Genomic DNA, 12,044 nt, shown 5'->3' with positions numbered 1-12,044 from the left:
CGATGGAAAAACAGCAAAGGAGAGCCGAGACACAGGAACTTCACAGTCAACCTTGACTCCAGTTTCAAAAATGACGAAAAAGATACAAACACCATCATTATATCCGCAACTTTATTCGGATTACTTGCACTCGCAGTGGGAATTGGAATTAAAATTTATCTCGACAAAGTAAAACATTTTAACGATTCTAATTATGAAACACTTCATCGCCATTAAATTCAAATCATTTAAAAGAAAAATGTAGAAAAACAACTAAAAAAAAGGCTAAATGGGGATCCGAGTAGAATCGACCCGGATGTGCCGATGGAATATCAAACGGAATTCCTGCCCTACAATAAGAAATGGGAATTCCCAAGGAAACGGCTCAGACTTGGTATGTTGTTCGCCAACATTTCAGACATTTACTTAACGAAGAAATAATTAAAAATTTAATTTTAAGGTCAAGAACTGGGATCTGGTTGTTTCGGCCGAGTTGTCAAAGCTGAAGCTGTGGGCATCAAAGACTTGGAGGAAACAGTGACAACAGTCGCCGTCAAAATGATTAAACCGACGTCCAAGTCAAACGACGCAATGAACGCTCTAATAAGGGAATTAAAAATTATGATCTATTTGGGTTCGCACTTGAATGTAGTCAATTTAATGGGGGCCTGTACCAAAACCCTCGTCAAAGGTAAAATTACCGGCATTTAAAAGTTGAACAAAAAATAAAATAAATTTAAAAAAAAAAATTTTTGTCACTTGCAGAAGAAATTCTGGTCATCATCGACTTTTGCCGATTCGGCAATTTAAAATCTTATTTAATTGAACACCGGGACAAATTCATCAATCAGTTGAACGCATTAGGTAATTTGCTACCTGGGGACGAAACGGTGGAAATCAACACACCAACTAAGTAATAAAAATGGATGAAACAGTGAACGACAGCCACTTAATTATTCCTTTCAATATTTTAAGTCCTCCAGTTTCACATGATTTAATCGAGCATCCGCTGTCTGTTGTCGACAACGAAAATCCATCGGAAGATCCGGGACGTGAGTTTACACTGAAATTCATTCACTTCCGCGTCACACTCACATGACTTTTGTCGTTTAAAAAGTTGAAGTGGCGGAAAATCATGTTGAGAATCAGGCTCCCGAATCAAAACAGGCCAGTATTAACGCTGAAGAATCGAACGCAACTGCCAATCAAATAATCAAAACGAGCGACTTGATTTCCTGGGCGTTGCAAATTGCTCGAGGCATGGAATTTTTGGCAAGCAAAAAGGTGAAAGACGCAATTTCCTGTTAAACGCAATTATTTTATCTAAATGGCCTGTTACCCCGCAGGTATTGCACGGCGATTTGGCCGCCCGCAATGTCCTTTTGGCCGATCACGGAATCGTCAAAGTGGCCGATTTCGGAATGGCCAGGCAAATGAAGGATTACGACTACCAGAAAACGGGAGAGGTAAATCAGGCGACAATCAAATGTTATTTTAATCATTACTAAATCTTTGGTTTAATGATAGGAGTTGATGCCCATCAAGTGGATGGCCATCGAGTCCCTGACGGATAAAATCTTTTCCAGCCAATCGGATGTCTGGTCCTACGGGATAGTCTTGTGGGAAATATTTTCCCTCGGCAAAGTTCCGTATCCAGGTGAGAATTGAGTCAATTGAAATTGCCACAAAAATGAGTGACAACCGTTGGCTAATTTCACTTCATTTACCAGGAATGGAAAATGGTTGGGCGCTTGTAACAGAAATTCAAAATGGACACCGGATGGAAAAACCGGAATATTCACCAAATTTGTTGGGGGATATTATGAAACAATGTTGGCACATAGATCCGAGAGAGAGGCCAACTTTCTCCCAACTGACCGAGATAATCGAAAAATACATCGTGTCACTTGTCAGCTTAGATTACATAAATGGACTAGAAAGCGAAAATGACCTAATCGGCGTGACAGTCCAACGTACTGAAACTGAACCAATCAAACCATTCAAACATGAATAAATTTCATTCAATAACCTGTTATTTAAAAAAACTTCATCTTTTCCTTTTGAAGTGCAATTAAACGACTAGTGCTGGCAAAGGAAAAATACATCATGCAGAGAAGGTCTTAACAACATTAATGTACTGCATTTGAGCTTTCGGATCAATATTACAACCAAAATTACAACGTAAAAATGCGTCAATTACTTCCTTGGGAAAAAAATGGAAGACGACGGGGTCCAACGGATCGCAACTAGAATGATCAAATCTCATTTCACAGTCAACGTTTCCTTTTCAAATACGTGATCTTACATGATACTTCATCTTTTATTGGTCCTCAATTATATCATTTTTACTCTGTCATGACGTTTACTTTTTTACTTTTTTTCCAATTATTTTCATTCATTTTTACTTGGAAATGTTGTTACACACACGCAAAAACCAAAATAATAAACCAAACCAAAGAAATGTACTTGAATTCTCTTGATTTTACATCATTTTCTTTTTTGGCCGATTTGAGTTGCGGACCCCTTGGACATAATTTCAAAGTGAAAAAGAGGTCGCCCATCTGTTCTTTGCCGATCCTCAGCCAACGAAAATAACATACAAGATAAACTTCCCTCCACATCGCTACCACAAATGAAAACGTCCGAGGTTCTTATGCTGTCGTGATAAAAATTAAAGCCGTAAAAGAAGCAAGGCATTTCAAACGACGTCTCAATTGAAAAACAGACAGAATTACCGATCTATACTAGACACGCAGTGGATCACGAGGATGGCCAAACCAAACGACCGCACCTTCAGCCGGAATAGGGAAATAATTCGAAAGGAAAGAAGAAATAATACTCAAATACAAATTACTTTCCAACGGGATCTACTTGGACACGAGAGTGTTGGTCTTTTTTAACAATTCGCTGATGGACTAATAAATGTAGTTGCGGAGAATAGCTAATAAACATGTCCCGAATTGACATAGATGGTCGCCTCGGGTCACCTTTAAACTCAATCTATCCTGCATGCAATCGCGCAATACTACTAAATGTGTCTTGATTTGGTCCCTACCTGGTGTAGTGTCACCTGTTCCATCCCTGCATCGGCAAACAGCTGGAACAAGAATTGGCTTCCATCCATCCAGTTCTCAGCCAAATGTTGCATCGCCGATAAAACCTGTGTCCATCGACGAAATAAAGAATAAATAGTACATTCGATGGTCTGCCATAAATCTGACTTGAAATCAGTCGGGAAAATGGGAATACAAAGGGTAAAAACAAAGGAATCGTTCACTCAGGCGTCAGAGTGGCACAACACAACAACGAGGAATAATAAGAGTTGACACATCTCGAGTGAACCTTCTTTCAACGGTTTTGACAGTTCCATTTAAATGAATGTGCGCGCATCATCTGGGTGAAACCAAAGATAAACTCACTGGGTTCTAAAGTTGAAGTCAGCACGACAGCAGGAATCCCACCACACTCTATGAAGGTATTTAACGGACATGTTGTTACAATACCGACGCAACTATTCACCAGCATCTTTAACCTAAATATTTGTAACTCATGGAATTCGACGACTTGCCATCTTTTTAAAGAAGACCCTTTAGAAAATGGATGCTCAGATGTTTGAATGAGGACTCGATGGACGAACCGGATCTGTGCCGCAAACAGACCCAGGAAAATGTTGATCCCAAAGCGGTTCTAGGATTTTTTTTAAGAAAAAAAAAGGGGGGGGGGCAAATGACCCAAGCGTCTGTTTTCCGCACGGGTAATTAATTAACTCATCTCTACCACGTAGATTCATCCCCCCACCACCACCACCACCACCCTTTCGTTAGAGCTGTGACAATCTAAACTATTTTTTCGCATATTTTTGTCAACACTTGAAAATGGTTAGCAAAAAATCTTTTCCTGTTTTGGGTTGAAATTCCGTTTTCAACAGAAATGTTATCATAGTCAAGTCAATTTTTAAATACAAGCGATCTTATAAATATTATGAATTGGGAACAAATGTTGACTCTTCTTAATAGAAGAAGAGTCAACAGTTATTGTTTCAATTGATAATGAATAAATCCTATGAGATAATAAATCAAATAAAAAACCTGCCAATATCCATACGGTAATTATGATTGTTCAGATAGGAATCATTCGACGCGTCGCAGACGTGAAATTCAAAAAGAAAATAGTCTGAAAAATGTAATTACCCGGACTCTATGAAACGTCAAGCTGCGCGTCCAGCACGGGTTCCACGGCCACCACTTTAGTCGGAAGTTGCGATTCCAGTAGAACGAAAGTACCCACTTTCGTGACTGCGCTCTGGTTGAACTTGTGGACAGGCTGAATGGTTCCCTGGGATGAAAAAATGATTTTTAGAAATAAAAGTGCCACATTAAGGTTTTAGACGATTCACACAATAGAGAAGCATAGCGTCAAGAAATTCAAAGTCATTTTAAAAGAAAAAGGGCTTCCAATATGTTTACGGTGGTCGTTGCTCATATTGTCCTTTTCATTCGATTCGTGTTGAAATTATTTGAGAAACCTTTACTGGCATGATTCAAACATTTCCAACAAAGAAATAATATTCACCTGTGGCTGCTCTATTGGCGTGAATGAAGGGTCTTCAAGTTCCGGCTATCAGAGGATAATAATGAGCTATTTCATACACATCCCTTATTTAAGTACAGGACGAAATCCACACGACATCCTCTCTTGCAGCATTGAAGGTCTTTTTCCAATGATCTAGTGGCCGATCATAAGGTCGATGTTAATGCGCCCGTTTGACCCTGTTTTTAAAAAAAAAAGAATTGAAAAACTGAAAGAGAAACTATTAATCTGAGCTGTTGGTAACCGCGGAAGTGGTTGGCGCAGCTGTTGTTTTGGCGGTGGTGGGCGGGACTAACTTACTCCATTCTGGTTGTTGTGGTTCAGTTGTTGATGTCGAGCTCAAGGTGCTGCTGGACTTTGTGCTGATTGTCGCCGAGATGGCCGACGTGGTCCCGGCAGATGTTGTTTTGCCAAATCGACGGGTTTGCCGTTCTGCTGCTCAGAGTTGGCTTGCGGTTGTTGTCGTTGATGTGTTCGGTGGCTTTGTCGTGGCAGGGTTAAGTGGACGACGTTCTAAAAGGAGGTACTGCTGGAGGGTTTGACGGTTGTCTTCAAGGTGAAGGGCTTGGTGTGCGTTGTCTTGGATGATGTGGTGGTAGTTGGTTTAGCGGTGTCTTGAATGTCGTAGGGTTAACGATGTTGTTGTTGTCGTCACAGTTGTTGGATTCTTGCTCGTTTGGGCCTCCTGTTTCGTACATCATGAAATATTAATGGACCATATTATTTAGAATTACAAATAAGAGACATGAAAGAGATTTCAAATAAAAGGAGACATGTCAAACAACTTACCAAGGCGTTGGCCAGGAAGATGCTTTTTCTGAAACGATATTATTAAAGAAGCGCCGATTTTTATGTCGATTCAAATGAAACCGGACAATTCACCTGAATCTCACCACCAGTTTTGGGATGCACATCATCGTGACACGTAGTGAAATTCCTGCCATTTATTCCCACAAAAGTTCTGATTGCCGTACGGGAGTTGCAGTTTGTGTGTTCAAAGCGGATGGATGCGACGACTGTAAGTACAACACACCATGCAACAACTGCCCGCCTGGGACGGTGTGCACGCAACTGCAGGGCCTTTGTGATGCCGCTGAACAGAAGCAGTTGTTGCAGATGTTTTGACGAGGACGTTGAACGTTTTTTTCCATCTGTTTGTTTTTGGAGCTGGACGGTTTCGGAAACTATTACTGAAAATTCAAATCAGGTCCGTTGAGTAACGCCGTCCTATCGCCTTCTCTCTACAATTTCAAATAGTATAATAAATTAAAATAAACTTACACACAATTCATGTACGCCACTGTCACTATAACTTTGGACAACCCACAACCGATTTATGTTGACGTTCAACTGTTTAAGGTTGTTTTACTAATATTTGTGACAACTTCTACTAGTTTAACTTAAATAGACTGTTTGCATTGAAACTGTATATAGGGAACAAATATTAAATCACCATTGACTGACTAGCGGGGAAGAGAGAAAGTGCTGTTCAACAAAGTTTGAAACCTGAAAGTGAAAATAATCTATCCAGTATTCCCTGTTGTTTCGACTTTCGAGAGTGGCCCTCAAACTTTTTCTCCGTCTAGACGAAACAAAACCGAATAAGCAAAGTATAATTAGCTGGTAAGGGGTGTGGTATATCTCACTTACTAAAATCAGATATTTTGAATTTACAATTCCATGGTGATCCAGGGCCAGAGATTCAAACGACAATTAATGCTAATATAATGAACCTTTTGATATTTGGTATTCATCTTTCTCAAATTAAGGTTTACTTTACGAATAACATGTTTTAACGCAGTGTTCGCCGACCGACAGTCCGATCCATTTTAATGTACAAGATTAGTCTGCTCTTCTTCCTTGTTGCCAGATTTCAAACAAATTTGTTTAGAATTTTTTTTTCCGATCGAAATTATTTTCCTAGCTCTTTTTCAGGCTTGAGCTACATACACTTTGACTGAAACATATCGTGCTATTGGCAATTAAATTGCGTTTTTAAGATAGCTTAATATCTATTTTCCATGCACACCATAATTATTTATTTATTTGTCCATTGCAGCGAAGTTCGCCCGCCGGCCGCCGCTATTTAGTTCCTATGGTGATTTCTGAATTTAAAAAGAAATGCTGTTCCGCTGAAACTGTTGAAAGTGTCAAACCAACATTTAGAGCTCGGTCACCGACTAATAAACGATTCTGGCGAATACGTACGCTGAGGTATCCAAATGGTTGATTTTGATGTAGTCCGCTTGCACCGTTCGCGGGACGAAGCGAATGCAGGAAATCTTGTGGTACTGCGTCATGGCGTAACCGATGGCGCATCGTCCCTTGGCATCTGATTCAATAAATACGATAGCATAAAACAAATTGAGATTCATTGAAAAGCGACATGGACATAATGTGGGGCGTCATACCAAATGCCGAGTCGATGACGTATGGAATTGCGCTAGCATTGGGCCATTTTCTATCAACGAAAGCGTTCTTATTGGGTAGATTCGGTAGACTGACGATGTCATCTCCCTCGGACGTGGGGAAGTCATCAGGTGCTAAAGTAAACGATCCAAATAAAATGAAACCATTCAATATTAGAAGTAGAGGCATCAAAATTAAGTCGAAAACGATATACTACCTGCTTTGCCAAATGTTGGAACGCACGCAAGTTCTGCCTCGGTCAAGGGCAATCCGCAATCTCGATCCATTTCAGGTGTTCCAACTGGAGTCCCCCCGTGATGACTTGGATGAGCAAGAGCAATTCACAAAATACCCAGTGGTTTACGGATTCGAATTCGCATTCTCATCGTTAGCTCGCGAAGAAACATTTTTAGAAGAGCTCAGGAAACAGACTCTCCGCAACACGGATGGTATCAATGAAGACTCTACAATCGATAAGGAAATTAACGATTTCGCCGGACTAGTCGAAGAAATATCCAATGACGAGAGATACGCCTTTGCCTTGACGGCAACTGGAGAATACAGTGAAACTTGCGCGTTACATTCTTCGATGATTATTTACCTCAAGCAGAAAAAGTTGATTGCGGACGATGCCGAACATTCAAGCATTTTTAATCGTTTCGAAGAAGATAGGATCGAAGATGTTCTTGAAATATTGCAACTCTATGAAGAGCATTTCTTCGAAGGTGTTTCCCCGTAAGAACTCAAAGTGCAGAGCGACAAATATCAAAAAGTGCAAATCAATTCGACCTTGACTGTAGGTTTTTGAAAATACTGTGATTTCATCTAATGTTTCTTAAAATAATTTTCATCTTTTTCTGTGTAGGTCATGATATTATATTTCTGACCTTTTAAAAATGTTAAAATCAAACTTTGAACATAATCGTTGTCATTCAAAAATTGAAATTCAAAATCAAGTTTTTTTTCATTACTAAATTAATACTGGAATAACCTGCAAAAATCAAATCTATCGGAGTAAAAAAAATACGCATAATAACGAATAACGCCCAGCTCGTGGTGGTGCTCGTGCTAGCCTTGGTGGTGATGGTGTTGCTGAATGGCCAACGAGTCGCTATCTCAGCTCATTCCGTCCAAACTCATTTCCTCATCCTTGTCCTCCATTCCTTCTGCAAATATTAAATTAAAAACGTTAATCCAGCGTTAATCAAATCATTCGAAAGGATAAATTAAATTTCACACTGTCAAATTACCTTCCACATCCGAGGCGTTGCAATCATAGCCGGCCGAGTCGGTGGGCGATCGTTCAAGGCAAATCCTCATAATCCTCCTCAATCCTCACATGTTGCCTGCAATTGGTCGTCTTCCAGTGGGAAAACAATCCGCTGGTGCTGATGAACTTCTTCTGGCATCCGCGTTCGCGGCAAGTGTAGGACCATTTGGTTTGCCATCGCTTGTGCAACTTAAACTCGACGAACAGGGGGGGAGTTTTGGCCGGACGCAAATCGCAGTTGTAGGGCTTCTGGCCGGAATGCAGCCGCAAGTGGGTCTTGAGACTGGACTTTTGGTTGAACCTCTTCGAGCAAATGTCGCACTGGTGCGGTTTCTCCCCAGTGTGGACAAGGTGGTGCTTCTTGAGACTGTACTTTCGGCTGAACCTCTTCGAGCAAATGTCGCACTGGTGCGGTTTCTCCCCAGTGTGGACAAGGTGGTGCTTCTTGAGATTGGACTTGTCACTGAAACTTGTCTTGCAAATGTCGCACTGGTGCGGTTTCTCCCCAGTGTGGACCAGGTGGTGCGTCTTGAGGCTGACCAGCTGGGTGAACCCCTTTTTGCAAATGTCGCACTGGTGCGGTTTCTCCCCAGTGTGGACCAGGTGGTGCGTCTGGAGGTTGGACTTTTGGTTGAAACTCTTGTAGCATATATCGCACTTGAAGGGGCGCTCGCCGGAGTTGGGACTGAGCTGCTGCTGCTTCTGCTGGTCGCGGATCAATTTGGCCGTGCCAATAAGGTGGTTCTATAAAAGTGTAAAGTAAACTGCATGAAAATTTATAATTGTGTTGGATGGATGGAGAAGTATCCAAAGAGAAGTATGAGATGTGATGAAATGAGATAGATAAGACTAGTTAAAAAAGGTTAAAATCACCAAGATAGCTTTGTCTAGATCCTCTTGCGTTCTTACCTGCTTGTATTTCCATGCACCTGAGCTTTCCTCTGAAGGTCCCCCTAAAAGTTCATCATAATTTTGAATTGGTAATGGAGTTTTCCTTGATCTCAAAGATCTACTAATCGAGGTCAGGTCTCTGCTATTAAAAAATAGTGTGCATAAATATTTTCGAAATTTCTCATGCTGAAATCAATAAGAAAAGCGTTCTCAAGATACCTTTTATTCATATTTTTTTGTCGTTTAAGAGCTCTGAACTCCTGCTCATTTACATCGTCGTGGCATCTCCTCTTCTTCTTCTTAATTACTTCAACATTATTGTAGTTTGTCTTCGGTACTACTTTCATAAAATCCTTTTTTGCACCTCCAATAAGTTGTTGGAATATTTTCTCTTTCTCTTCTATGTTTCTTTGAATTTGCTTTTCATATTCTGACATTTCAGAAGTGGCTTTCTCATTCGTTTTTCTTTCACTTGTTTTGTTTTGTTTGACAGGAGTTTCATTTTCTTCTGCAGACTCCTCTGAAGATTCAGATTCATTTTCCTCGGCTAACTCCTCTGCTGAACGTTCAGATTCATTTTTCTCAACAGACTCCTCCGAAGATTCAGATTGATCTTCAACCACTTTTCTGACTGATGGTAATAATCTTCTGAGAGTTTCTCGATCAAGTCTTTCAACTCGGACATATGGCTGAAGAAGTGTGAGGTGTTTTCCAATTAATGTCTTCTTTTTAGGAGAGGAATCCACTGACGAATTTGGGGCAGAGTTAACCAATGACATATCAGCAAATGTTGAGCTTCTTTTCTGCATGATGCCAAGAGAAGCAAAATATCTGTGTAATTTTGATTTGTAGCCCTATTACATGGGATCAACCAAGTGAATAACAAAAAAACTTGGCATTAACTATCTTCTTATAGAAAGTGAATTGATAAAAAATGTATTGCCTACCAAAGATGTACGTAGGTAAGATAATTCCTTAAAACAGCAAGGTAGCTACAAGCACAAGATAAAGAATATTGCCACCAAATACGAATTGATAGCAAGTTAGCAACACTCTAGAATGTGAGCAGACGATTTTCATAGTTTATCCGTTGGGAGGCGGTAAATGCGGCGGAAAAGTCACTAAATTGCGGAAACTCGGCGCTTGAAAAAAAAAACACGCAAGCCGACTCCCATCGATCGGAGATACAAATTAAAAAGGTAATAAGACACTTTTTAAAAATAGATAGAACTGAGAAAACTTTTCAGTAAATATGAGAGCTAAAACTATGAACAGAGATTATGTGTGGGTTCGAATAGATTGATGTAGTAAATTATCTTCCTTAATTTTTCAGGAAACTGTTTATTTCTAAACACTGGAAACTTTTGAATCAAGAAGCAATGGAAAACGCGAAAAACTGCGATTCCTTTTCGATGGCCATTGATGATCTAGCTTGTAACTTTGAAAGGTTGGACGATTCGTCGATGCAGAATATCCATGAAGAGGCTAAGCAATATTTTGAAAAAGGTATCTGTCGACTTGTCTTAATCCAACATTACTTGGCCACGCAACGCTCCGCTGGACACTCATGGATGGATGGACATTCCCTGTGCCCATTTGACGGATACATGCCGCTCCTGAAAGAAGAATTGATCACTTCAATGAAGGACAAGATGATGATACGTTCCTGCCAGAAAATACTCAAAACGAAAGCGCCTCGTCGACGGGAAAACCTTTGAATTATCTTCTACTTGAAGGATGCCCTGGAGCTCTGCTATTCTGAAAAGTTCGACGTCATTGACTGCTCAGATTTTGCAGATCAAGCTGGATTAGTGAATTTGATCCTCGCATGCATCGGGAAGTTGTGGTCGTCGAAGTAAAAAAAGAATTGAGAAATTGAATGAGAAACTCAATTTTAAAGTTCAAGATATTCTGAGCTGTGCTAACTGCGGATGAAGTTGGTGCAGTTGATGTTGACGTCTGTTCTTTGCTGGTCATGGTGTGGAGACTCTTGTTGTTGTTGATTGTGTAGAAGGTAATAAGGCAATGATTGTTCTAGGTACTGATGTCGACGTAGTTCTTGTCGTTATCAAAGCCTTGGTTGTTGCGGATGAGCTCAATAAGGTGTTGCTGGATTTCGGGCTGGTTTTCGACGGGGATACCCGTCGTGGTCCCAGCAGTTGTTTTCTTCGTTGTTGCTGTTGGTTTAGTGGTTGGTTCAATAAACTCTTTGATGGCTTTATTGTTGTTGTGGTGCTCGGACTGGAAGTTGTCTTGATAGTTGTTGTCCTTATTATGATATTATTCCTACTAAAGGCTGTTATAGGACTAATAAATGTTATTTAATTCTCGTTAAAAAGTGTTCATATGATAAAGGGTCCAAATTCCGTCTGAAAGTGAATCGAAACCCCACATGTGACTCGGAAAAATTTACCGATGGGCAGCAGATCCCGCGCGATCACAAAAAACAACAAGTCAACTTATAATGTCTCTGACGTCATCGGAACTGCCTAATTACACAACTGCAAAAGAGATGAAAGGTTGCACTACAAACGACAAGATCATCCGATTTCTTTCTTGAATCACAAAATTCTATTTTTGAATTGTTGATGAACTCAATGACATTTATTTTAAGGAGCCAATAATTTTATCTTCGTTGTAATTGCTCATATCCGTTATGGTAGATGTAGGCCTAGGCCTGTCGTATCTTCCTGCTCAAAAATAAAGAAAATGAAATAACGGCGACTAAAGCAAAAATTCCATTAATTGATGTGAAGCCCATCATACCGTTATAGCAGTGTAAGTCGCCCGCCAATTATATATTGAGGTGCTGACGCTGAATGCACTACTGGCACGGGCCGAAAAAAATAGGTACACGATGTTGGATGTTGTGGTGACTACTGCAGGAGTTAAACTTCCGGTTGCC

The 12,044-nt window shown here is 40.3% G+C and overlaps 2 protein-coding genes and 2 long non-coding RNA genes across 5 annotated transcripts in view; 2 read left to right on the top strand and 2 right to left on the bottom strand.

Annotated features, from left to right (window-relative positions):
* Positions 1 to 12,044, bottom strand: part of LOC124344997 (verrucotoxin subunit beta-like) — a 493,626-nt gene that overhangs the window by 323,515 nt on the left and 158,067 nt on the right. The window lies entirely within an intron of this gene.
* LOC124350800 overlaps positions 1 to 12,044 on the top strand; it is a 43,928-nt gene that overhangs the window by 484 nt on the left and 31,400 nt on the right. The window lies entirely within an intron of this gene.
* Positions 1 to 12,044, bottom strand: part of LOC124345827 (CUB and sushi domain-containing protein 1-like) — a 217,933-nt gene that overhangs the window by 202,362 nt on the left and 3,527 nt on the right. The window lies entirely within an intron of this gene.
* LOC124350829 lies at positions 4,839 to 11,407 on the top strand. The gene is made up of 4 exons (XR_006921128.1): positions 4,839 to 4,850; positions 5,093 to 5,181; positions 7,335 to 7,336; positions 11,388 to 11,407. It is a non-coding gene; the product is annotated as an uncharacterized LOC124350829 (long non-coding RNA).

This window comes from Daphnia pulicaria, chromosome 1 (genome assembly GCF_021234035.1).
Source record: "Daphnia pulicaria isolate SC F1-1A chromosome 1, SC_F0-13Bv2, whole genome shotgun sequence".
Lineage (NCBI taxonomy): Eukaryota > Metazoa > Arthropoda > Branchiopoda > Diplostraca > Daphniidae > Daphnia > Daphnia pulicaria.
The sequence above is the reverse complement of the archived record's forward strand: the minus strand, read 5'-3'. Positions and strand labels throughout refer to the sequence as shown.